Source organism: Pipistrellus kuhlii, unplaced genomic scaffold (assembly GCF_014108245.1).
Source record: "Pipistrellus kuhlii isolate mPipKuh1 unplaced genomic scaffold, mPipKuh1.p scaffold_m20_p_4, whole genome shotgun sequence".
In the NCBI taxonomy this organism is placed as follows: domain Eukaryota; kingdom Metazoa; phylum Chordata; class Mammalia; order Chiroptera; family Vespertilionidae; genus Pipistrellus; species Pipistrellus kuhlii.
In genome coordinates this window covers 59,317,466-59,340,752 of record NW_023425540.1, presented here as the reverse complement: position 1 = coordinate 59,340,752, position 23,287 = coordinate 59,317,466, and the positions used below count along the sequence as shown (strand labels likewise).

At 40.1% G+C, this 23,287-nt stretch overlaps 1 protein-coding gene across 1 annotated transcript in view; it reads left to right on the top strand.

The window, feature by feature from the left end:
- MCC (MCC regulator of WNT signaling pathway) overlaps positions 1–23,287 on the top strand; it is a 338,649-nt gene that overhangs the window by 312 nt on the left and 315,050 nt on the right. The window lies entirely within an intron of this gene.

The window sequence follows — 23,287 nt, the reverse complement described above, 5'->3', positions numbered from 1 at the left end:
CGGGAGCGCGTCGCCCTGCCCGGGCGCGGAGGCCGAGGGGCCGTGGGACTCGCCTTCTGGAGGAGCAGCCAGTGGGTCCAACTTTTCCCAGCTCCGGCTTTGTCTGGGCGCGGGGAGGCAGCTCCGTGGGGTGCGAGTCTGCCCCTGAGTCTCGGAGACCCTGTGCCTGGAGGGTGTGGGGTGGGATGGGGGTGGGGGGTGGAGGTGAGGGGTCGGGGCGCCTGTCCCAGGTCAGAGGGGCGCATCTGCAGCCTCGGGCAGGAGCCTGGGCGTCACGATGCTGTGGCACCGGCAGCGACCTGTCCGGCTGTGGGTGGACAGCCTCCCCAGGGGCGCACGGACCAGCAGGGGGATGCGCTCTCGGGGACAGAGTGGCACAGGAAAGCAGGCTGTGGAGAACTTTCAGGATCTCTACGTTCCAAACTTGGGAACCCAGAGTTTGCCACCTGTACTGATGAAACCTATTAGTGAGAGGGGAACGAAGCACTCAGGCGCAAACTGGAGAATGTAAGAGACGAGTCTGAAGTCTAGACCTGACTCCCCACCCGCCGCCGCGCGCTGGCCAGGTGAGCGCCCGGAGGGGTCCGGGGCTCGCCTCACCACCGCGCACAACCCTGCCCTGTTTGCCTCCAGATCCCCTACGGGGGCGGGGCCGCCGCTTCTAGCCGCAGGGCTTGGCAAATAATTGCTTCGGTCCAGATTGCATCACTTGTCGGGCACTGATAGTAAAGGGGGCGATCGTAATGTGTCACCGAACGCTTCTATGAAAGGTTGTAACAGCGGGCTGAAGACCTTACCAGCCGGAATTTGAATTGCCTTCCAGGAAGTAGGCGGCCTAAGTTGTGAATTACACCTGTATATTACACTTTCGTGTATTACACCGGTGTCTTGGTGGTGCTAAAGAGCTCTGAACATTCCAGGCTGCCTCGTGCTGATTGTCCTTGTCTACGTAAAGAAAAAGAATGGGGAATTAAAAAAAAAAATCTAAAGATATCTGAAACAGGTAATTTGACATGTAAGAATTTAACACTTAAAAAAAAAACCACAATAATTTACTTTGAACTTTTGATTGGATTATGTTCATTTTAGCTGGATTTTATTATTTTTCTAAAGCTTCACTGGGAAACATTAAAAAGATATCAGAAAACTTTATGGAAGTGATTCTGTTCTGAAATGAAAAAATATATGTAACTCTAGTTTGACCCCACATAGATTTTTATCTGGAAGTCTGTTCCTGTTTTGGTTCTGGGATAAGAATAATAATAATAAAGGTTATATAATTTAGATTTGTCATGGTAGTGTTCTTACTTGAAAGATCATTATTATTTCACTTTCAATAATAAAAACAATCTACATTTTTCATGTTAGGAAGCAAAAAGAATATAATTCACATAAGCAAGAGTGCATATAGAAAACTAGTAGAATTTTCTCCTCCTAATCTAGCATGTTAATATGTTGCTTTATCTAATCCAGACTTCCTATACAAATGCATATACTATTATTTTGAATGGTGGCTGCATCTACCCTGAAGGATAAGTAATTCTGTGAGCATGATTTGAGGGCTTTGTGTTGGAGGAGAAGGCATTGTGTGTAAGGTGCTGGTGGTAAAGGGGATTTGGAGTAGAAACCTGCTGGAGCAAAAGTGTGTGTGTGGGGGGACACACTGTGTCATTGCTTGAAGCACAGAACTTTAATATATCCACTTCGAAGGTGAAAGGTTTACTAGTACGCCCTGAACTGTAGGTAATGAACCTTGAATTTTAACTGTGGGCAGAGTTGCCCTGGCAGTTGTGTGCTGTGACAGGACTCCCATATAGGAGGATTTCAAGGATATAATTTCATTGAAAGGGAGCACCAAGGAACTTCTCTAGAAGTATGTTTACACAGCAAGTACAGTTTTTCCTGGGATATATGTTTATTTGGCACTAGAGGCCCAGTGCACGAGGTTTGTGCACTGGGGGGGGGCGGGCGGGGTCCCTCAGCCCAGCCTGTGCCCTCTCACCATCGGGGACCCCTTGGGGGATGTGTGACTGCTAGCATAGCCCACTCCCTGGCAGTTGGATATTCCTGAGGACTCCTTAGCTCCTCTGTGGATGCCGCTGGGCTCACCAGCCATGAGCCTGGCTTCTGGCTGAGCAGTGCTCCCCCTGTGGGAGCTCAGTGACCACCAGGGGGCAGCTCCTGTATTGAGCGTCTGCCCCCTGGTGATCAGAGCACGTCATAGCGACCGGTTGTTCTGCTGTTCGGTTGATTTGCATATTAGCCTTTTATTATATAGGATGGCTTGGGGAATGGAGCAAGCGAAGATAAGTGGCATTAAACGACTCCCTCTGCAAAGCTGTATATTTGTGCTGACCGTGTTTAATGACCTTTACTGGCCACTTTAGTGTAGGTGTAAAGGAATGCTATGAATATTCTCTTTTATTAAATGAGAGTTGCACTTTCTACACGAAAACCTTAAAACCCTCAGGTTCCTCAAAAGATGTCAATCTTTACACTCATGGTATACAGCTGTATTGGTTAGGTTTTTAGTTGGTTATATATAATAGAAGCCTAAGCACAATAAAAAATAAAAAATAAAGAGTTGGATTTCTCATCTAGAAATCTGGAGGAGATCCATCCAGGCTGGGACAGTTGTTTCCCTATGGTGTCAATGCCCAGCTTCCGTCTATCTTAACACATCGCCAATCTTCACATCCATCCTCATGGTTATCTCATGTTCTTCAAATGATTGCTCTATTTCCGCTCCCATCTCCAAATTCTAGGGAGGAAGGTATAAAAGGAAGCTGAAATGAGAGTTGCCTATATCATTAAAACAGAGCTTTCTCAAGTCCCTTAATTGACATCTTATTGGTCAAACAACATTACCTTACCATGCCTTTTTCCAATAGAGTTCAAAGAAGCATGTAATTCAGTTGGTCATGTTGCTTCCTAAACAAAATCAGAGTTCTGTTACTAAGAGCAGGGAATGATATTGGGTAAGCAAGGATCAACCATAACATATACTGTAATAAATAATCCACATTCACCTGTGTTCTTTCTCTGGTTCTTTGCCTGGTCCTCATTCTCAAGCAGGAGTGGGCTAGAGATCTTAAGTTTGGAGAAAGGATAAGTGAAAGATAGACTGAGTCCTGGAGGGGAAATGTCAACAACAGAATGCCATCTCAGGAAGAGGCACGTCAAAGGCAGGGATTTGAATCAATATTCTCTTGGCCTAACCTTCCCCATCAGGCTGACAAAAAAGGCATCTGCTAACTGGATATTCCGGGAATAGCTGCTTCTGCCAAAGTACTCCCAGCCTGCCAGAGGGACCTGGAATCATCCTCCAGGATGTTTAACCTGGAGCAGATACCAGCAGCCTGAGCAGGGCAGGAGCTGGCTGTGCAGTGGGACTGCAGCAGGCTCTTCTGTGCATTTCATTAGCTGTACAGGGATGTAACTTCATGTTTTATGGCATTGAATTTTTGGACCCTATTTATTTATTTATTTATTTTAAAAATATATTTTTATTGATTTCAGAGATGAAGGGAGAGGGATAGAGAGATAAAAGCATCAATGATGAGAGAATCATCGATTAGCTGCCTCCTGCACGGGGATTGAGCCCACAACCCAGGCATGTGCTCTTGGCTGGAACTGAACCTGGGACCCTTTTCAGTCCGCAGGCCAACGCTCTATCCACTGAGCCGAACTGGTTTTGACATAATGCCACTTTTTCAAAATAGACTTGCCCAGGCTGTGGTATTTTATGGAAGTGTCACATTCAAGGGGCCAAAGAGCCGCACGTGGCTCGAGGGCCACGGTTCGCGGACCACTGCTGTAGTACATTAGAAATGTTTGGACAAAAAGAAAGCCATCTTCTGTTTATGTTGTATAGGAAGACTTAATATTGTTTTGATGGCAATACTCTCAAAAATTGTTCTACAGATTCAACACAGCTTTTCTCAAAATCCCAGCTGCTATTTTTTTGTAGAAACTCACAATCTGATCCTAAAATTCATATGGAAATCGAAGAGACCCAAAATTGTCAAAACAATCTTGAAAATATTTGAAGAATGAAGTTGGAGGATTCACACTTCCCAATTTCAAAACTTACTACAAAGCAATAGTAATTAAGACAGTGTAGCCCTGGCAAAGATAGGTGCATAGATCCATGAATAGATCTGAGAGTCCAGAAACAAACCCATGAGTCAATTTTTAACAGAGCAAGACAAGAGTGTCAGAATCAAGGGTGAAATGAGGAAAGAATAGACAATTTGACAAATGATACTGGGACAAATGGATAGACACATATAAAAGAATGAAGTTGAACACATTCCTCACATAGAAAAATGTATATTCCTCACATTCTTCCTATATAAAAATTAACTCAAAAGTGGATAAAAAATGTAGATGGAAGAGCTAAAATCTTTGTCACTTTAGATTTGGCAGAGGATTCTTATATATGACATCAAAACAGAGGCTATAAAAGAAAAAATAGGTAAATTGGATCTCATTAAAAAATTTTTTAAATTTATGCTTTAAAAAATTATCTAAATAGTAAAAGAATGGGAGAAAATATTTGCAAATTATATATTTGATAAGAAACTTGTACCTAGATTGTATAAGTCAATAGAAAGATAAGTAACCAAATTAATTTTTTTTTATATAACTCAAGAGCAACTTTATTTTACTCTTCTGTTGCCTCTTTAAAAATGTGCTGGGCAGGCGATTTATTCATGTAGGCCCAAAACTTGCCCAATTGGAAAAAATAAACACCTTTTGTCATTCTCATTTGGTAGCTCCATGGTCTTCGGAGCTGTGCTGCAGGGAAAACCCACCTAGCAGTCCTCTGGCTAGTTGTTGTTTTCTAGTCTCTGGGCTCAGAAGCAAAAAAGAAATGAATATCCAGAGTCCTCACCTGATAGAAACTGCTGCAGAATGCTTTGCCCTTTCTCAGACCAGAGGCTGACAAATGCCAGCTCTTCTCTGATAAGCATTTTCACAGTGGTTAAACATCCCTCCCCCACCCCCCCCCCCCCAAAAAAAAAGGTTTCTTCTGCTGCAACTTGATAAGTAACCCAATTTTAAAAAGATCTGAAAAGAGTTTAACATATTGGATATTAGGGAAATACAAATCAAAACTATAATGAGATAGCACTTTACCTCCAGTAAGATAGCAATAATAAAAAGTTAGATAATAACAAGTATTGACAAGGATGTGGAGAAATCAGAACCCTCTTATATTCCTAGTAGAAATGTGAAATGATGCAGCCACTTTAGAAAATAGCCTAGCAGTTTCTCATCAACTTAAACACAGAATTACCATTATGACCCAGCAATTCTCCTAGGTATATATGCAAAAGAATTGAAACATATGTCCTCACACAAACTTGTACAATACATGAATGTTCATAGCAGCATTATTCATAATATTCAAAAGATGTCTATAACCCAAATGTCTATCAATGGATGAATGAATAAACAGGATGTGGTATATTTACATAATGGAATATTAAGCCGTCATGAAAAATGAATGAAGTACTAAAACCACATGGATGAACTTTGAAAGCATTATGCTAAGTGAAAAGAGCCAATAACAAAGTAGGGCATAATATATGATTTCTCTTATATGAAATGGCTAAAATATATAAATTATGGAGATAATAAAAGTAGATTAGTGGTTTCTTTGGACTGGAGGTAATGGAATGAGGGGGTGGGGTATGAAGGATGGTAGTTAAAGAATAGGGGATTTGTTTTTGAGATGAGGACAATCTTTCAAAACTCATTGTAGTGTTAGTTGCACAACTCTACGAATATACTAAAAACCATTGGATTGCACACTTTACATGGCTGAATTTTATGGCATATGGGTTATAACTCAATAAAACTGTCACGAATACACAGAAAAAGATTGGAAGGTGTGTTTGCAATTATAATATGCCATTATCTATTTATTTAAATATCCTCCTGTTATTGGACATTTAGGTTGTTTTCAATAATGTGCTTTTGGAATTGCATTAATTCTAAGATTTCATAGATTGTGTTTTGGTAGCATATCCAAGAAGACTGCCTAACCCGAGGTCACAAAGATGTACTCTTCTAAGGGTTTTATAGTTTTTGTTCTTATTTAGGTCTATGACCCATTTTGAGTTAAATTTTTGTGAATGATGTAAAGAAGGGGTCCAAGTTTATTCTTTTGCATGTAGATATTCAGTTGTCCCAACAACAGTGTTGAAAAGACTATTATTTTTCCATTTTCTTGACACTCTTGTCAAAAATTAATTTACCATAAATATGAGAGTTTATTCTGGACTTTCAGTTATTTTCCATATATATATATATGGAAAATATATATATATATATATATATATATATATATATATATATATATGCCAATTCTTTTTTTCTTTTTTTTAAACAATTGAGGTTTTTTGTTTTTTTAAAAAAATATATATTTTATTGATTTTTTACAGAGAGAAAGGGAGAGAGATAGAGAGCTAGAAACGTCGATGAGAGAGAAACATCGACCAGCTGCCTCTTGCACACCCCCTACCGGGGATGTGCCTGCAACCAATGTACATGCCCTTGACCGGAATCAAACCTGGGACCTTTCAGTCCGCAGACCGACACTCTACCGCTGAGCCAAACCGGTTTCTGCAATATATTGCCAATTCTTATACCAGTACCACACTGTCTTGATTGTTATTGCCTTGTTGGAATTTTTGAAATTAGGAGATGTGAATCTTCTGATTTTGTTCTTTTTTTTTTTTTTTTTTTTTTTTAAGATTGTTTGGCTATTCTTAGACCCTTGAATTCCCATACAACTTCTAAGATAAGCTTGTCAATTTTTTCAAAACAGGCAAATGAGATTTTGGATAGAGATTGTATTGATTCTATAGAGCAGTTTGTTCACATGTATTTTTAGTGGTATTTTTCAGGGTATTTTTGTTTCTCCCCCAGCCCATATCTTTATTTTACAAGCTTTTTACGTTGAGTCAGCATATTAGTGGATGTCCAAAGTTATAATGGCATATGTTTATAGAAGCTTTAGAGTTTACAATTAGTCCATCCATTATGTCATGTAATGCTTGCAACAGGAATTAATATCTCTATTTTAAGCCACAAAGTCAAGATAAGATAGTCTCTAAGGGGAAGGGCAAGTCTGTGGCCCTTACGTGAGGATCTTTCCACCTTGCATGCTTCCAAGCTAACACAGAAACCATGTTTTTCAAAAGCCTTAAAGTTCTTTACTGTTTAATTCACTCAAGGTCTATAGTGGGGATGAATTTTGATTTTGTAACTGGCTTCTTAACATCAATGGGATTGGTATTTAAATTATTGGTACAGAAGGTAAGGCATTTGCATTCTAAATGAAGTCTCAGCTGGAGAGACACTCTGTTGTTCAGTTAATTGAAAATCTCTTTAAGTGCTAGTCCCAGAATAGAAACCATATGACAAGAAAGGGCATCTCCTTTGAGAACAGTTAATTGTCAGCTTCTCATTGTCATTTCAAAATATCAGTTTAAATATGTAAATGAATAATTACTAAATTCATGACATTGATTATTGATGGCTCTCAATGATGAAAGAAAAACTGTTGGGTAAGCAGAAGGACTGTCTGGACCATTGTTCAAACATTTGGATCCCTGTTACCCAACAGAGTAAAAATGTAAATGGAACTAATTTCTGGATTGACCAATAACCATTAATGTTTTTGTCTTCTATGACAATTGTTGGCTGAGTTTAAGTGTAGCCCTCAGTGGAATATTTAGTCATGAAACTGCTTCTTGTGTAATTCTAGATAGATGAGCTTTGTGTTGTTGTTTTTAAACATTTACATCAATGATGTATAAGATACTTGAAAACACAGCTTAAACTTGACGTTGGAGTTAACTGGGCATCTTATTAGATAAATGGTAAGTGCTATTGGTTAAGACACCTATTGCCTATTGTTTAAAAGTTCAGCATGTACAAATTTGGGGTAGAGATGAAGGAAGTAGATGGGAGTAAGGAGGGCATTTTTGTAAAAATGTGTCTATATTTCCTTTAAATGTCAAAAATTTTTACTTACTTACAAAAATTCAGAATTTCTTTCTGAGAAATAATAAACCTAATAGAATATTCTACATTAGAGGTTAGTGTTATTAGGCCAGGGTTTTACTGCAATAATTTTATGTATTCTAGAATCTTAACCTGAACATATTTTATAATAAATAGGATAAAAATCAGTGAGAGAATATAATTGGGAAAGTATTCACTCTTCTAGAAATGTGTTGACAGTATTCTATTTATTATAAGCAAAGGGTGGAGTCAAGGCTGGTCATCTCCCTCCTCCTTCTAGATTTTCTAAACTCCTTAATCTCTAACTGAATTGTTATATATTTCTACATTTATTCAAGTCTTTTTGTTTTGATACTCAGTGGTTTTCCTCAGTTTATGCTTTGTTTTTGTTTTGTTTTATCTTTTTCTACAAATTTTCTAGCTGTCACGAAAAGAGCTTTTTTAAAAAACCTCTTTTTTATAATTCATACAATTCATTGATTGTATATATTAGATTATTTATTATATTTGTTCAAATATTTTATTATTTTATTTTATTTTTTAAATATATTTTATTGATTTTTAACAGAAAGAAAGGGAGAGAGATAGAGAGCTAGAAACAATGAGAGAGAAACATTGACCAGCTGCCTCCTGCACACCCCACACCGGGGATGTGCCCGCAACCAAGGTACATGCCCTTGACCAGAATCGAACCCGGGACCTTTCAGTCCACAGACTGACGCTCTACCACTGAGCCAAACCAGCTTCGGCCAAATATTTTATTTTTTAAGACATTTATTGAATGCTTACTATATATCGATAATAAACTAGAGGCCCAGTGCACGAAATTTGTGCATGGAGGGGGGGATGTCCCTCAGCCCAGCCTGCACCCTCTCCAATCTGGGACCCTTGAGGGATGTCCGCCCGCCCGTTTAGGCCCAATCCCATTGGGCAGTTGGACATCCCTCTCACAATCCAGGACTGATTGCCCCTAACTGCTTCTGTCTGCCAGCCTGCTCACTCTCTAACCACTCCCTGTGAACCTGATCGATACCTAACTGCACCTCGGCTGGCCCGATTTCCCCTAACTGCCCTCCCCTCCCAGACTGGTTGCCCTTAATTATCCTCCCCTACATTTCTGTTCCCCCCAAACTGCCCTCCTTTGCTGGCCCAGTCACCCCTAATAGCCCTTCCTGCTTGCCTGATCACTCACAACTGTCCTCCCTTGCAGCCTGGTTCTTCCTCCCACCCCCAACTGCCTTCTTCTGCAGGCCAGGTCCCCCACCAACTGCTCTCTCTTGCAGGCCTGGTCTCCCCACAACTGCCCTCCTCTACCAATCTGGTCACCCATAACTGATCGCCCACAACTGCCCTCCCATGCAGGCCTGGTTCCCTCCCAACTGCCCTCCCCTGTAGGCCTGGTCCTCCTCTAACTCCTTTCCTCTGCTGGCCTGGTCACCCCCAATTGCCTACAACTGCAGGCCTGATCCCCCCCAATTACCCTCCCCTGCAAGCTTGTTCTCCCCTAACTGCCCTCCCCTGCTGGCCTGGTCACCCCTAACTGCCCTCCCCTACCAGCCATCTTGTGGCAGCCACCTTGTGTCCACATGGGGGCAGCCATCTTTGACCACATGGGAGCAGCCATCTTGTGTCTTGGAGTGATGATCAATTTGCATATTACTCTTGTTAGATAGGATAGACTCTTCTAAGCACTGATAATATATCAGTGAACAAAATCAACAAAATTTTTTGCTCTCAAGACATTCTTTGGAGGAGGGTGGTGTGAGATACATTGTTAAGCACAAAAACAAAATAAGATCTGTCAGATGGTGAGACAACAAATAAAGCAGGGAGTGGAACAGTGAGTGCAGGTGTGACAGGTTAATTTTAATATTAAGTAGGATAGTTATGAAAGAGCTCACTGAGAAAATAATATTTGTGCAAACACCTGAAGAGTTCAGGAGTAACTATTTATTTATATGAAGGAACAGGTTCCTGATTGAAAGAACAACAAAAGCAAAAGTCAGCCAAAACCAATTTGGCTCAGTGGATAGTCAGCCTATGGACAGAAGAGTCCTGGGTTCGATTCTGGTCAAGGGCATGTACCTTGGTTTCGGGCACATCCCCGGTAGGGGATGTGCAAGGGGCAGCTGATTGATGACTCTCTCATCGATGTTTTTAACTCTCTATCTCTCTCCCTTCCTCTCTGTAAAAAAATTAATAAAATATATTTTTAAAAAAAGTCATAAGGCAGAAGCAGGTGCATTCAAAGAATAAGGAGTGAGAAAGGGAAAAGAAGCAGATGAAATAGGAGGGGAGCAGATTTTATTATCTTATAGATTATTACAAGGACTTTGGCTTTTAGCTTGAGTGAGAGGTTTCTGCTTGATTATGTCTATTTCCTTCTCAGAAACTCAATTCTGGCATGTGTCACTCAGATCAATTCAAACTATCACTCCATTCAAACAGTGCTTAAGTCACTAGTGACCTCTTGGTCAGTTAATAAAAGGGGTATTTTCAGTCCACGCCCGTATTGCCACTCAGCAATCCATTGAGTTGACCATCGCCTACCTTCACAGCCTCCTATTTCCCTGGCTCCTATAATCGCACAATCTTCTTAATTTTCTCCCACCTGGCTGGCTCCTCCTTTTTTTTTTTAATCTCACCTGCAGGTTCATCTCTTCTACCTAGCTATTAGTCAGAATTTCTCAAGGCATCAACTTTTGCCCATCCCTCCTTTAACCCTATACATTCTTTCTAGGCATCTATGTTTTCGCTTCAGTTATCAGATGCCAGTGACTCCCACTGTAAGCGTCCAGCTCAGACTTCTCTTTGGAGGCTCAGACCTGCAAAACCAATGAATTCAATTGCGTATAAACCTTCTTCCATCAGATATTTCTAAAACGTCTTGAACTACACAATTCCAATATTGGAATCATTTTCTCTCACCACAAAATGTAATCTCATAGTCTTGCTGTCTTAATGAATTTGACCACTGTACACCCATTTATACAAGCCACAAGAAATCTTGACTTTACTCTTGACACCCCCTTTTCCATCAGTTCCCATGTTGGTTTCATTGCCAGGTCCTCTTATCTAATAAATCTCTCTCAAATCTGCCCACTTCTTTTCATCTCTTTTCCACCACTGCAGATACTCCTGACTGACTCTCTTGTGTCTCCTCTGGCCCTCTTCAAGTCTAGTCTTCCACTCCAGCCAGAGATATCTTTCTGAAATGCTAATCTGCTTGTATTGTCCCTGCTATAACCCTCCAGGTGAGTCAAAATCCATAACTTTGGCCAACAAAGACCCTGCATGGTTTCACCTCCTCCTTTCTCTCCTGGCTCATTTTATTCTTACTCCTTCCGAATCTCTGTCCACTAATCCCTCTAGCCTTCTTTTAGTTTCACTCTCCAACGTGTTCTGCTGTCAGTTCCCATCCAATTCCCATGCAACTGGATATCTCCAGCTGTTCTCAAACTGCTGAATTTTCCAACCTTCTTTGGCCCTCCCACTTTCCTGGCCTTCAGAGCATTTTTTTGAGTTTGCAATGATATGTTCATTTGTGGGAATTTCTTTATTAATGTCTTTCTGGTCCACTCAACCATGAGCTCTGTGAGGACCGGGATTATGTGGATTTTTAAACTTTTTTATTAAAAAAAATTTTTAATTACAGTTTCTATTCAATGACTGTTTTATTCACCATTAAGTTCGCAGACCTAGCACAGTAACCTGGCACATTGTAGGTAGGTAGTAAATATTTGTGAACTGAATCAATGAAGTCCTCTTTGCTTCTTAGAATTAAACCAAAAAGTTGTATTTTTGCATAATTGGGACACTGGTAAAATACCCTTTCTGAGATATTTTGAGGTTTTTCTGGAATTGCTAGAGAGAAAATTACTGTTGGGTTTTTCTAAACTTATTAAGATCTGATATAACTGCCCTCTGTCCTTGGTGCATGTCTCCTGGACTAAGGATTGAGTAATGCACATGTTCTCGTCTTATGGCTAGTCAGCATTGTACATGACATTTCCAGATGTGTTAAAGGAGTCGTTTTGACTGGGGTGAAATTCGTTTCTGGAAAACTCAGGAAAATATTGCAGCCTGAGGTGCTGTTTTCTAGTGATTCTGTCAAAAACTGTCTTGGTGACTGTGAAATAGGCAGCCAGGAAAACACAAGTCTTTGGAAAATTTGAGATCAGAGCTATGAAGTGGGTTTTTTTGTTTGTTTGTCTTTTGTTTGTTGTTTTTTTTAAATATATTTTTTATTGATTTCAGAGAGGAAGGGAGAGGAAGAGAGAGAATCATCAATGATAAGAGGGAATCATTGATTGGCTTCTTCCTGCAGGCCCCCCACTGGGCATGTGCCCTTGACTAGAATTGAACCCGGGACCCTTGAGTCCATAAGCCGATGCTCTATGCACTGAGCCAAACCAGCTAGGGTGCTATGAGTTGTTTTAAAAGGATTCAAGACCCAGAAGATAAAGTAGAAAGCTGGTGAGTGCTTGGTTCAGTTGAAGTTTTATCACCACAAGAACAGTTCCAAAAGGTGAGAAGCCCAGCTCTGTGGGTGGTCTGCAGCTACTTTAAGGTATTTTGACCTGACTTGCCAAGTCAAGCAAGAAAGTACCAATTTTTAAATCTTGTTTATTTCCCTCAGTTTCTAATGTGTTGCAAGGGCATTAATAGGTAAGGTTCTTAGGCATGTTGGTTAAATCTTTTTACTTTACCATCAGACTGCCTTTCATTTCTTTCTATTTGTTTATTTAATGACTAGTAGCCCTTCGTAGGAATCCATGCACCAGTAGCTCTCTGCAGGGCCTGGCCACTCAGCACCCACTGCCCAGAGGCTCTCCGTTGGCCCAGAGACCCATCCACGCTGCCTACTCACCCTCCCCACACACCTTGGGGCTGGGGACTCCGGTGGAGCTGAGAGGACTGGGCACTGCCATCTTTGTGATGGAATGATGATTAATTTGCATATTACTCTTTCCTTAGATAGGATTGGGGGAGAGAGAGAAAGAGAAAGAGGGAGAAAGAGAGAAACAGACATTGATTTGTTGTTCTACTTATTTATGCATTCATTGGCTGCTCTCTGACCAGGGATCAAACCCAAAACCTTGACATAACATGACAATCCTCTAACCAACTGAACTACCTGGCCAGGGCTGCCTTTTATTTCTAGCAGTGTTTATAAGTTCATCATTAATGTGTAACAATTTTTGTTTATTCAGTAGCATGCCCTCTAGTTATTCAATATTAAGTTATCACTCTTGCTTATCTTTGCTGCCTGATAGCTCATGGCTTCTTGTGGTCCTTCCTGCATTAATACTACTTCTGCGACAGAGGATTCCTCTGGGCGTTCTAGTATGATCTGTAGCTTCCGGAACAGTTGTCGTTTTAAACACCTTTGGGTATTTTTTTTTAATCATGCAAAGTGTCCATCCAATACCTATTTTAATTATTTATTATATGTCCCATATAATAAATATGAGTTGTGACATAGGGAATGGATTCTGGAGTTCTAATCCCAAATTCACTACATACTCGGTGTGTGACCTTAGGCCAGATCTTGATACTTTAATATCTTGGTTTACTCATCTGTGAAATGGGGGTGTAAAAGTGTCTATCTACTATACTACTGGAAATGGGGTTGTTCTGAGGAGATTAGTTACTATTTCAAGAGTTTTTTTAAAGAGTGCTCGGTTTGTAGTAATTACTATGAGTGTGTCTTAAACAGTAACACTAGATACTAGCAGTTCCATAAACTTCACAAATTTCAATGTGCATTGAAACCATTTAGGGATATTCTTAAGTTGCAGATTCTGACTCTGCAGTTCGGGTATCAAACCTGAGGCTCTGAATTTCTTATAAGCTACCAGGTGTTGCAGAAACTGCAAGTCCACAGACCACACTTGGAGAGCAGCCTCCAAATATCAGGCAGCAAACCACATCCATCTCCAAAAGTCTGCTCTGGCATGACAGGCTGCATTTAGAAGAAGCCGGGGCTTTAAAGTGATCTACTCTCGGCAGCTCTGGGCACCATGGACACAGTGTACACAACAGGACTGTTAAGTCAGCACAGTAAGTCCAATCTTACTGTCACCACACAGAGCTACAGATTTTTGTTTTCTTGTCATAAGAACGTTAAAGATTTACTCTCTTAGCAAATTTCAAATATGCAATACAATATTATTAACAGTAGTTGCCGTGCTGTCCATTATATTTCCATGACTTCCTGAACTCATTTTGCCCACCCTCCACCCCCACCTCTGGCAACCACCAACCTCTTCTCTGTGTCTATGAGCTTAGTGTTTTTTCAGTTTAGGTTTTTTGTTGTTGTTGTTGTTTGTTTTTTTTAGATTCCATATAAAAGTGAGATCATATGGTATAAGTCTTTATCTGACTCATTTCACTTAGCATAATGCCCTCAAGGTCCATCTATGTTGTCTAAAATGGCAAGCTTTCCTTCTTGTCATTTATATATCACGTTTTCTTTATCCATTTATGTATTGGTGAATATTTAGGTTGTTTCTCTATCTTGGTTATTGTGAATAGTGCTGTAATGAACATGGAGAACAGATATCTTCTTGAGATCGTGTCTTCATTTTCTGTGAATAAATACCCAGAAGTGGAATTGTGGGTCATCTGGTAGTTCTATTTATAATTTTTTGAGCAACTTTCATATTATTTTCCATAGTGACTCCACCAAATTTACATTTCTAACTGTGCTCAGGGTTCTCTTTTCTCCATATTTTTTCCAACACTTGTTATTTCGTGTCTTTTTTATAATTGTCATTCTCATGATGTATCATATCCTTTGTGGTTTTGATTTGCATTTCTCTAATTAGTGATGGTGAGCATCTTTTCATATAGCTGTTGCCTATTTGTATGTCTTTAGAAAAATGTCTATTCAGCTCCTCTGCTAATTTTTTAATGGATTGTTTGAGGGTTTTGTTACTTTTAAGTTGTATGAGTTCTTTATATATTTTGGATATTACTCCCTTATCAAATATATGATTTGCAATATTTTCTCCCATTTAGTAAGTTGCCTTTTCATTTTGTTAATGGTTTCCTTTGCTCTGCAGAAGCTTTTAATTTTTTTAAATTTTTATTTATTTTATTAAATTATTATCTGTATCTTACCATTCCCCCCCTGCCATTCATACCCTCCCTCCCCGAGTTTTGTGTCCATTGGTTGTACTTATATGCATGTATACAAGTCCTTCAGTTGATCTCTTATCTCCTCCAGATCTCCCTACCCTCCCTGCTGTAATTTGACAGTCTGCTTGTTGCTTTACTGTCCCTATATCTTATCTTTTGGTTCATCAGTTTATAATGTTCTTTATTATCTATAAATGAGTGAGGTCATGTGGTGTTTCTCTTTCATTGACTGGCTTATTTCACTCAGCATGATGTTCTCCATCCAAGTTGCTGCAAATGATGAGAATTCCTTCTTTTTTATGGCAGCACAGTATTCCATTGTGTAGATGTACCATAGTTTTTGGATCCAATCATCTGCTGACGGGCACCTAGGCTGTTTCCAAATTCTAGCTATTATAGATTGTGCTGCTATGAACATAGGGGTATATATATCCTTTCTGAATCGTGTTTCTAGTTTCTTGGGATATATTTCTAGGAGTGGGATTACTGGGTCAAATGGGAGTTCCATTTTCAGTTTTTTGAGGAAACTCCACACTGTTCTCCACAGTGGTTGCACCAATCTGCAGAAGCTTTTTAATTTGATGTAGTCCCACTTGTTTATTTTTGCTTCTGTTGCTTTCTGATGTCAAATCCAAAAAATTATTGCAAGATCCATATCAAGGAGCTTACTGTCTATATTTTCTTCTAGGAGTTTTATGGTTTCAGATCTTACATGTAAGTCTTAAATCTATTTTGCATTAATTTTTGTGTATGGTGTAAGATAGTGGTCCAGTTCATTCTTTTGCATGTGGCAATCCAGTTTCCCACAACACCATTTATTGAAGAGACTGTCTTTCCCCCACTATATTTTTGCTTCCTTTATCATAAATTAATTGACCATATATGCATAAATTTATTTCTGGGCTCTCTATTCTGTTCCATTGATTTATGTTTCTGTTTTTATACCAGTACCCTACTGTTTGATTACTATAGCTTTCTAATATAGTTTGAAACCAGGGAGCATAATGTTTTTAGTGTCTTTCATGGTCCCATACAAGTTTTAAAATTATTTGTTCTCTTTTTGTGAAAAATGTCATTGAAATTTTGAGGAAGATTGCATTGAATCTATTGATTGATTTGGTAATATGGACATTTTAACAATATTAATTTTCCCAATCCATGAGCATGGAATATCTTTCTATTTATTTGTATCTTATTCAATTTTTTTTTCATTATTGTCTTATAGTTTTCAGCTCGTTGGTTAAATTTGTTCATAAGTATTTCGTTCTTTTTGGTTCCATTATAAATGAAATTGTTTGTTTGATTTCTCTTTCTGGTTGTTTATTATAAGTGTATAGAAATGCAACAAATTTCTGTATATTGGTTTTGTATCTTTTCCCACAGCTTTTAATGGGGAGAAATCATAATCTTTATTGTTGGAAACTAGTTCTCTGTTCAACTGGATGTGAGGTACTGACACAGTATGTGTGTTGTGTGTTTCAGGGGAAAGAAAAGGAAAAGAGGAGGGAATGCTAATGAGAAAATTAACAGGAAATTCTGTTAATCCGAATATTAGTTGGACAAAAGAACAAATGGTCACATTCAAATAGAGACTTTCTGTGCCTCTTCCACTGATGTATCAGGTCTGACAAGATGCCTCAGAGGATTTGTCAGGTGCCTCAGGCTTGACTCTCTTTCCTGCCCACACAGGTTGTCAGGATTTCTAATGAAAAGAGGGTACTTTTCACATAGGATATAATAAAAGTTCACCTGTAGCAATAGAGAAAAGCTAGAAATAACTTTATCTACAAATTCTTAGGAGGTGTTTTTTTTTTCCTCCAACTTTTTAAAATGGTTTATATATAAAACTATATCTGTTTTCAAGCAAGGGACTCTTAGGCAACCTATTTATTCTCTAGTGCTTCAGTTACTTTTCTTTTTTCTGAGCTTTCCTGAATATCGTATGAATGGAACCAATGTTTATAACTCAGTTCCCCACCTTAGGATGAATCTATACCACAGAATACAGCTAAGGTGTGGGTGCACATGTGGGTCCATATGTGTGTTTTCCATAGTGATTCTGTGGTGTGTGTTTTTTTCCATCCAGCTCTATTTGAAACATTTGTCTGTTCTCCACTTTCAAAATAGTAATCACCTTGGGCTAAAGTTGGAAAGTTTAGCAGCAACACAGACTTCTGAAGTAGCAGGACTGCTCCTCCACCCCAACCTGCCAGTTAATAACGGCACGTGTATAGCTGAGATAAGATTCTTTGAACATAGAATTCTGATCCCCCCCCAACAGTTTTATTTTTCTGGGGCCTTCACATACATACACACACACACACACACACACACACACACACACTGAACCCTCAGCCCTGATGCTGGATCTTTGAGCTTGCCCCAACTTTTTTTTTTTAACATATATATTTTTATTGATTTCATAGAGGAAGAGAGAGAAAAATAGAAACATCAATGATGAGAGAGAATCACTGATTGGCTGCCTCCTGCACACCCCACACTGGGGATTGAGCCTGCAACCCAGGCTTGTGCCCTGACCGGGAATCAGTGCTAAACCGCTGAGCCACACCAGGTGGGCGCCCAAATCTTCTTGAGCAAGCTGTCTGGGAGAGGCTGGTATCTGGCAGGTTTGGGATATTTGTTCTCAGGATGAAGGTCCACTAATCGATAACTCTCCCACAAAGTCAGTTCCACTTTAGCTGATGTGAAACCCTTTTCATCCTTCTGAACCTTTGATCTAGGTGAGGTGAAGATCCCACCAGTCAATTCTTGTGCTGGAAGCCTCTGAAAACTTAAACAAACCAAGCTGCTGTGGGTTTTGCCATTATCTGCAAATAAGCACACCAGATACTTGCTGGTCAGGGCCTGGGGCACTCTCTCTTTGTGTAACCCCTCAAGCCTTCTTTTCTAATTCCTCTTAATTGGCTTAGCAGCTCAGGTCCAGGAATAGCCTGAGGTCTTGTTATGCTGGCCTACACAAGCAACTCGCACCAGCACGACTGTCCTGGTCTCACACACCAACGTTTCTTTTTACCCAACGTGCCTATGAAAGATTCCGCCTTCATTTATACCTCAAATTACATCATTTTTATATCTTGGAATCAGTATGACTTAGTCCCCCTCCCCAATTCACAGGGCACTTAATTTCCCCTGGTGTGATCTCCTGGGTCCCATCCATGATGCTGACATTCAAAGCCATTACAACGCAGCCTGTGCAACACATCCACAAATAACTGAGCCGTAGCCAGCCTTGCAGTACTGTGCCAGGGGTGGAGATAGGGGTTTATCTTTAAGTTAAGTGGCAGGTTAATTTTTAATTTATCATTTTAATTATTATTCTTTAATTTATGTATGTCACATATTTTATTTTATTTTATGTATATTGAATATGACATCATTTAACCTTTTTCATTTTAAGAGTAGAGTTCTGGAGTCAGACATTAAATTCTAGTTTATTAGCTGTATGATTTGGAGCAAGTTACAGGTTTTCCAAGTAGAAGGTAAAGGATGCAAGAGAGGGGGAAACTGTAAGAATTCATGTAGGGAAGGAGGAGGCAGGGAGTGGGGGAGGCAGGGAACCTGATCAGCCTTGATTGCAGGCCAGGCCTAGGGACCCCACCTATGCACAAATTTCATGCACTGGGCCTCTAGTAAAATTATATAGGTTTCAGGTATACAGTTTATAATACAGCAGCAGTGTATTATATTGTGTGTTTACCACCAGGGGGTTCTTTATAGAATACTCTTTATTCTATATTTATTACTTTAATAATTTTTAAATTAATCTCTGCATCCTTGCCCCAGGGATCTCTTCTGTGACCTTCTTCTTGTTATCCCATCCAGTCTAATCATGAGGACACAGAAAGCAACTGGAAGGCAGCTATAAAGTCCCTTATAAGCCAGGCCTGCTTTGACAGAGGGGGGTATACGTTTATAATGTTTCAAAACCAGGAAGGGAATCATCATACCTGCCCTTGGCTGAGCAAGGTGGGAGAGTCGCAGCCTCTGCTACCTGGGGACTGCTTGTGATGCACTAGTGATGACAGCTTAGACTGTGACACTCTGTGGGGGCTCTAGTTACTTCAAAAGATTTATGAAAATCGGGAGGGGGGGTCAACTTTAATTTTTACTTATTTTAAATGGCTGTCCTATAATATTTTTTAATGGTGGGACTCTGTGTGTGTGTGTGTGTGTGTGTGTGTGTGTGTACTTGCACGCACATGTACACACAGGTGCACACATTCTAGGGAGCAAGGGAAGTGATGTGTTAGGTGAGTAAGGTATGGGAGGTCTTTATTGCCTAAAATTTCTCTGTCTAAGGGAGAGAATTTAACTGGATGACCATGAAATGTGTTTTCAAGCTAGAAAGTCATAGAAACAACCTTCCACCCATGGTTTCTGCTGCCACAGTGGGTCTTTGCCATTAACTTAACCAGCAAGTACCCGTTATTCAGCCAATTTTTTGTCACCTTCTACTTTGTTCTTTTTAAAAAATACTTTATTGATTTTTTTTTGCAGAGAGGAAGGGAGAGAGGGATAGAGAGTTAGAAACATTGATAAGAGAGAATCATTGACCAGCTGCCTCCTGCACACCCCCTACTGGGGATGCGCCCAAAACTAAGGTACATGCCCTTGACAGGAATTGAATCTGGGACCTTTCAGTCCGCAGGCTGGTGCTCTATCCACTGAGCCAAACCGGTTTTGGCTATGCTTTGTTCTTAAAGTCTTTATTGAGAACATTGGCATTAGACAAATTAAGTTAAATTAACACACATTTGTAAATGGGCCTAGATTAATCTCTGCCTTCCAAATAAATAGCATATAATGCCAACATCACCTGAGGGCGAGTGGGGAATTATTTTCCTGCACTTTGTATGTGTCTGTACTGAAACCATCCCTAAAATGGAACATGAAAGAATGAGTGGAATAGTGGCATTCTCAGTGATCTTTCTGAGTTCCAACTAGGCTCCTCAGTGTAGTAGATTGTCTCCAAATATATCTGCCTACAATTCTTGCAATTACTGTACATGCATGTGGCTTGTCCATCAACATATTGAATCTATACCCCCCTCCCCCCTTCCCCCCGCCAAATCTGGTTGGCCATGGCTTTCTTTGACCAGCAGAATGCAAGGGAAATGACCTGGAAGTTTTCCATTTTTGCCCTCGGGGAAATATCGCCATGTAAAGATGTCTAGTCTATCCTCCAGGTCCCTCCATGTTGTCTCAAAGGATAATAGATCCTTTTTCACAGCAGCATAGTGTTCCATCATGTAAATGTACTGCAGCTTTTTTTTATCCACTCATCTACTGATGGGCACTTGGGCTTTTCCTAGATGTTATATGTGTAATCTAATGAACAAAATAAACTGATGGACAAAATAGATCCAGAGGCATGGAAGCATGCCACACACGGATGAATCTCAAAGGGAAGAAGGGCGAGGGAAGAAATTAATCAAATAATTTATATGCATATATGCATAAGCCATGGACTGAGCTAATAATAGTGTGGTGAGGCCTTAGGACGGGGCATGTGTGGGGAGGAGGAAGAAATGGGGATACCAGTAATATTTTATACAATAAAGATAAAATTAAAAAAATAAAAATAAAGAAGTCTAGGCTATCCTACTAGAGAGACGATGAGAAGAGAGGACTTAGAGGATGAGAGGCCATGGGGAGGGGAACCAAGGCACCCTGCCAGTGACCAGCACCTACAGCCAAACATGAGCGTGAGGCCATCTTTGTTGTCTTATGCCCAGCCAAGATCCCAGTGGACACATTGTGGAATAGGCGACCTGCCCAGCCAACCCACAGAATCATGCGTAATTATAAATTGAATTTAAAGCCACTACATGTCGGGGTAGTTGATTTCACAGCAGGAGATAACTGAAATGCTAGGTGTGGCTTGAGCAAATTATTTGACTATTCCCAAACTCACTTTTCTTAATCTGTACAATGGGGATTATAAAAATGATAACTGCTTCACAGGTTTGTCATGGGGACAAGTCAGATAAATGTAAGTAAATGTACTGGACACATTAAATTTAAAATGCCAGTTGCTGAATTGTTATTCTTTCTTTATATCATCCCAAAGAATCACTTGGTTTACCTTAGGGTTTTTTTGTTATAGTGCAGAGCAAAAGAAGGCTCCTGTAGAAGGTATCCATGCAAAGAAATACCACCTCAGTCGGGGCATTTAAAACATTTTTCTTGGTGTTATTTTTCTCTATATTTATCCCCCCCCCTTTTTTTTTTGACAGTCTGATATGTACACATTTATGTATGTGTTGAATTACTTCCAAGAATAGAAATATTTCAGTGTTGGTTGAGAAGACGTTCTCCTCTAAATTACTTTATGTAGGTCATAAAAAAAGGAAAGAATTTGGACATGGAATACTAGTATATTCCCTCCTCCGCTTTTAAGTATGGAGTTGAAAGTTATTATTCCAGAATGTACTTTTACATACAAATAAAGCATGTAGAACAGTGTTTGGAACTCAGTAAGTACTTAATAAGTATTCGCTATTGTTATTATAATAAAGACATACCCCCTTTCTATAATCTCCCCCTCCCCACTACCACCTGCTCCCAGCTTTTCACAGACAATTGGTTTCATCTCAGGGGTCTGAAAAAGCGATGAAGGGAAGGGTCTTGGGGTAAAGTATCTCATCAGGTGTGGTCAGGAGTATGCCACCGGCAGAAACTCTTATTTTACCGCCTCTCAATTCCACTTAAGGGGAGCAAACTGTGTAGTGGTGTCACAGGCAGGAAAGAAAAATAGACAGTTGTGGAAAAGGAAAAATGCATGGGAATAAAAAAGGCAAAAGGGGTCTGGGTCAGAGAGAGAATGGTGAGGGAAAAGACAAGAAAAGAGGGTAGATGCTATCCTCAGAAAGGATGAATTTCAACCTATAAGGCCCTTCTGTTAATACATTTTAATAAGAAGAATGAAGGCTACTCATCCTCTTTTAGAGTGGAAAGGTAAGTCTTTAAAAAAACATTTCAGGAGTTTGTGTGTGTGCAGATGTTCTCAAAGATGCTGATGCTGCATCACAAAAGTGCTCCGTCCGGAGAACGGGTTTCTTGGGCATGTATGTGTGTATGAGTCTATGTGTGGGCTGGGGAGGAGGGAGGAAGCCGTTTAAGGGGAACAGATTCTAAAATGCTTATGAAAAGAAATACAAAATCAGCTGTAGAGAGGGTAGTGGAGACTCGGAACTACATTACAAGCATTTCTTAATGTAGCATATGCTGTGAGAACATCTGTTCAGTGGCTTCCAAAGCATGCCGGGTCCCATAAGGATTATGTTAAGCAAATGGTTCTGGCCCAAATGCGTTACCTCCTGGGGTTCACACACATCTCTGCTCATGATTCTGCCAGGTTTGAGGGGCACTGTATCAGTCAGAGACAGTTATAGCTGCCAAAAGAACCGTCTCAAGCTCCCAGGTCCCCAGCAGGGCCAGGCCCACAGCTAAACCCACAGCAGCCACAGAATACATCTTCATCTCCTGCCAGACACGCTCAGCAGCCTGAGCCCCGAGCTGGCCCCTCAGGTACCCAGAGGCAGTTCTCTAGGGATAAATTAATAAACAAATTCAAGGCGACATGTTAACAACAAGGTCGCATTTAATATTACCTCTTCTCACCCAATATTTGATTTAAACTGTGAACTTATACTGTAACTCAAGGAAAGAGTTTAATGAAGGAATTTTATTCTTAGGGACTTGGGGCGGGTATATAGAGAGAAAGACCCTCCAAAGTTTATAAGATCATATCTTTTTTAAAAAATCCACTAAAATATTGGCAGTGTATTCTTCAAAATGCACAAAATGAACTTATAAGGAAAGAATAAACTTTTAAAAATATTTTTTTATTGATTTCAGAGAGGAAGTTAGAGGGAGAGAGAGAGATAGAAACATTAATGATGAGAGAGTATCATTGATCTGCTGCCTCCTGCATGACCACCTGCCCCCCTCCCCCCCAACTGGGGTAGAGCCTGAAACCTGGGCATGTGCCCTGTCCAGGAATCAAACTGTGACCTCCTGGTTCATAGTTCGAAGCTCATCCACTGAGCCATGGTGGCCGGGCTCAACATTTTAAAATAGA